The sequence below is a fragment of the Dendrobium catenatum genome, unplaced genomic scaffold (assembly GCF_001605985.2).
Source record: "Dendrobium catenatum unplaced genomic scaffold, ASM160598v2 fragScaff_scaffold_464, whole genome shotgun sequence".
Classification (NCBI taxonomy): Eukaryota; Viridiplantae; Streptophyta; class Magnoliopsida; order Asparagales; family Orchidaceae; genus Dendrobium; species Dendrobium catenatum.
The window spans coordinates 362196-367130 of NW_021318926.1; positions in this window are offsets into that span (position 1 = coordinate 362196).

The window sequence follows — 4935 nt, forward strand, 5'->3', positions numbered from 1 at the left end:
CATCCTGTACGATCGTGGATCGTCCTGGACGATATTACTTAAAAGACTTGAAACGAACCTGTTTGCATATGTGTACGAAATGTTTTCATACAAGCTGATCTTCCCGTACGAACCAAGTTCGTCCGGTACGAACGGTTATTTCAAGGTCGGTTCCAAAACTGCAAAAAAACCGTCCTAAGTCGGTTGTATCGTCTGGATGAAATTTTATTCGTCCGGATGAAAATCTCACAGAGGCCAAATCGTCATGGACGATATTTAATTTCGTCTGGACGAAAAGCTTACAGAGAGCCAATCATCCTGTACGATAATTTATTTTTGTCTGGATGAAAATCTTACAGAGAGAAAATCGTCCAGTACGATAACGATAATCTTACATAGAGCAAATCGTCCTGTACGATAATTAATTTCATCCCGGACGAATAGGACTTAGAAAATTTTTCGGCCAGTTCCTATTCGTTCCATGTGATCTTAATAGGAAATAACTTTTTGATCGTCCCATACGAACTGAAATCGTCCCGTACGATCAGTATAAATTTTATATGATCTCCTTATGTGTGTGTGTGTGTGTGTGTTTTTATTCACTCAATTACAATCACTCCCTCTCAAATAAAATGATAATTTTAAGCTTCAAAAACTAAAGGTATTTTTTGCTGAATTTGATTTGAAGACTTCGTGTTTGAGAGTTTGTTTCACCTGAAATGTTAGTACACACAAAAGCAAATATAAATCTTCTAAAATTGTTAGGAGATAACTACACATTTGAACAATAATATTTCGAATCATCAAAACTATACAAGTTGTAAAAATATAAAACATGCAAATAGCAACTATCTTAACAAGAACATGGCAAGCAAACTCTTGGCAGCTCTATGATTGCAGCTATTGTTTTATCTTTAGCTATGACAAAAGATAATCCAATGCTAGATAGCTGGGGTGCTAATCTCCCTAGGGAGTTTCAATTGCAGTGGCATCCTCCACCTCTAGATTGGATCAAGGTAAGCATTGATGCATCTTTATTGAAAAATAACACTGCAGGAATTAATGGAGGAGTCTGCTGAGACTTCAAGGGCAGGCTATTGCTTATGTTCGGTGAGAGAAGAGTCCATTGGGACTTGGCACATCTTGAAATGGAGGCAATTTTGATGATCCAAAAATACATACAAAGGTGAATGTTAGAGAGCAAAGTTATTTTAATTGAAGGTGACAATTACAACATTATAAAATACATTCAAAATTCTTTGAATAAAAAAGCATGGAGAGTAAATAATTGGGAGGACAAGGATTTCATCTTCCTAACCGACTTCAATAAGGTAATCTTCCATCATGTTCATAGATTTTGTACCAAAGTAACGGATTGTTGTGCTACTTTGGCTATTGAGAATAATTTCTTTTTTGATAATTTGTCTTTTTATAGCATTCCTTCTTCCTTAACAAGTTTACTGAAGAAGGAATGTGAACCATACTTTTAGTTTGTAACTAGGTTTCTTCCTTTGCTTTCTTAATGCATTTTGCAATCCTCAAAAAAAAAAAAAAAAAATTGCACTAAAAAGGAATAATACAAAATAAATAAATAAAGCAAGAATTTCTATTAAACAAAAAATGGTAAATATATAAAAAACATATAATAAGAGCTAAACAACCTAGCATGTTCTCCCCCTTTTTACATCACCAAAAAGAGTAGATACACAAAAAATAAAATGGAGATAGAACCAAAATATAAACACAACACAGAACTAAAAGTAAGATGGTCTCTAAAAGGTGAAGGTGGTGGTGGGTATCGTTTGAAGTAGTTGTTAATGGAGGAATATTGATTCTGAATTGATTCAAACTATTCCTTAAACCATTTGATTTCTTCATAATGTTTAATTTGACATTAGTCTAGGCAGGACTCAAAATGGTCAAAATGGTGTATCAATTCCTAATACGAGTAGTGGTGAAGGGCTGGTGATGGTTCTGATGCCACTAAAGCTTGTTTTGGTGAAGGGGATCTCCCCTTATCTTATCAATGTCTATCTTGTCTTGGTCCAGACCCTAATGAAAAAGAATATGGAAGGAATTTTGAGATATGCTGCTTCATTAGTAGCTATTAAAAAATTATCTTGTCTTAGTTAAAAATTGATCAAAAAGACTCATTAGAGGAAAGTTTAGGATGTATTGATTTAGTATGTGTGATGATGTGATTTGGGCTTTCTTGTATTTGAGATATGATGCTTCATTAGTAGCAGTTTAAAATTGATCTTCCCCTATGAGACGTGAGGAAGAACTTCCTGAGGTAGGGTGACTTTTCTTGCTTCCACCAACCATTGAGTAGGATAAATTATAAAGTAGAAGAGTGCAGAAGGGTTGGATTAATTGAACTTGTTTAAATTTCTAATTTATAGAATTTTTGAGAAACTGTATAATATGATCTGGGTATCATATAATACGATTAAGGAGTTATTTTGCCTAGATGACCTATCAGAAAAAGTGGTCAAATCATAAAATATTATCCACATCGTTCTAGATAAACTTAAGAAAATTTTGTTTGTCCCAAGGGGTCATATGTATAGAGTTGATGAAAAGTATCATGAAGTATGAACAAATGTTTTTACAGTATGAAATTCAATTATTATCATACTGACAAAATTAAATTCATCTCTATACATTTAGGAATGTGTATCATATAATACAAAGGGACGTATTATATAGAATGATCAATAACAATTTTATAACAAACAGATTTAATTCCTCAATGGTTAGTGACATGTGGATCATACAGTATGAAGAGAGGTATCGTATAGTATAATGTGTGTATCAGTGACTTAATTTGGACTATTGATGTAATGAAGGGCTGTGATCTATGCATCCATGCATATCATAGAATAAGAATGTAAATCATATAGTTTAATAAAAAAAACTTTTATGGATTGATGTGGTGCAGTGACGTGCATGTGTGACGATATAAGAAAATCTTAGACCAATATTTTTTTTTTAACAAACAACAACAAACAAAACACAAACAAATATTCATATAATTTAAACACATCACGAATACTTTCAAAGGACAAAAGTTTTTTTATATCTCTTAGATTATGCATGAATTTTTATAACACTAATTTTTTCCTCAAGGTGCTAAAGGTGTCATAGGCTAGGGTTTTTGTGAATATGTCTGCAATCTTTTGTAGCTGTGGTGCAATTATATATCCCCCTTGGCTACATAATTTCTTATAAAGTGCTGCATGATGTCTATGCATTTTGTGCGGGATTATTTAATTGGATTTTGGGATATATAACATGCACTAGTATCATCACACATAATTAGAATTGTCCTTATAGGTAGTTCAAGGTCTAATAGTTATTGCTTCTGCCACAATAGTTTAGCAACATAACTCCCTATTACTATATATTAAGCCTTAGCTATGAAGTGGGCATCTATTTTTTTTTTCTACTACACCAAGAATCAAAGAATTATCTTATGCATTGATAAGTTCCGGAAGTTATTTTTCTATCTACAATACATCCTGCAAAATTAGAGTCCGAATATTCTACAATTTCAAAAGAGGTGTCGTATCTAGGATATCATATTCCTAGGTTTGGAGTGCCTAATAGATATCTAAGGATTTATTTAACAATAGTCATGTGTGATTCCTATGGATCTACTTAAAATCTAATGCAAAGGAAAACACTGAACATTACATCTGGCTTTTTAGTAGTTAAGTACATAAGTGATATAATAATTCCCCTATATATTTTGGATCCATAGATTTTCCATTTTGGTCTTTATCTAATTAAACAATGGAGATCATGGGAGTGTTCATGGCCTTAGCATTGTCCATTTCATATTTTTTAAAAATTTCCTTGACGTATTTATTTTGGCTAAGGATGTTTCCCACATCCAACTATTTTCCATAAAATGTAAGGAAGTAAGTAAGTTCTCTCATTATGCTCATTTGAAAGCAATTGCTCATGGTTATTTAAAATTCATCACAAAGATTGTTTTTTTGATGATCCAAAAAAATGTCATCAATATAGATATGAAAAATGAATAACTCTTCTCCTTCTTTCTTTAAGTGGAGGGTAGTGTCTACACTACCCTTAAGAAATCCCTTATCTATAAGGATTAAACTCAACCTTTCATATCATGCTCTAGAAGCTTGCTTTAACCCATGTTTTTTTTCCAATTTAAACACATGGTTTTGAAATTATGAATTCTCAAATCTCAGGTGGTTCTCCACATAAACATCCTCTTTTATTACCTTGCTTAGGAAGACACTTTAATTTCCATTTGATATAATTTAAAACCCTTAAAGCAGTAAAAAGCTAAGAGTACCCTTATGGCTTCTTGTCTAGCTACTAGAGCATATGCTTCCTCTAAGTCTATTCCCTCAATTTGGTTATACCCCTTAGCTAATAGTCTTGCCTTATTCCTCACTACTATCCCAGAGTCATTTATATTATTTTTGAAAACCACTTTTTTCCAAACACACTTTTCTCCTTAAGTTTATTGACTAATTCTGACACATCATTCCTAATAAATTGGTTTAGCTCTTCTTGTATTGTTAGGATCCAAAATTTATCTCCTAATACTTGATCAATATTGTTGGGTTTTATCATCAAAATAAATGCAGAATGACTAACCTCCTTCCTTATACCACAGTTAATGCCTAGTCCTTATTAAAAGTGCTCTGAAGGTGCTAGAAAGTTTGTTAGAGTTGTTAAGCCCTTATGAACTAGTCCCAAGGCTAACCAAGAGGGGGGGAGTGAATTGGTATTTTAAAATATCTTTCGATCATAACATAATCTTAAAACAAAAACCAAGATTCACCAAAGAAATCAAACAGCAGAAAATAAATGCATAAGAAGTAATAAAGAGCACAGAGATTAATAGTGGTTTGGTCAACACGGCCTACGTCCACTCCCCAGAGGCACCCCCAAGTATTCCACTAAACTTAGTGT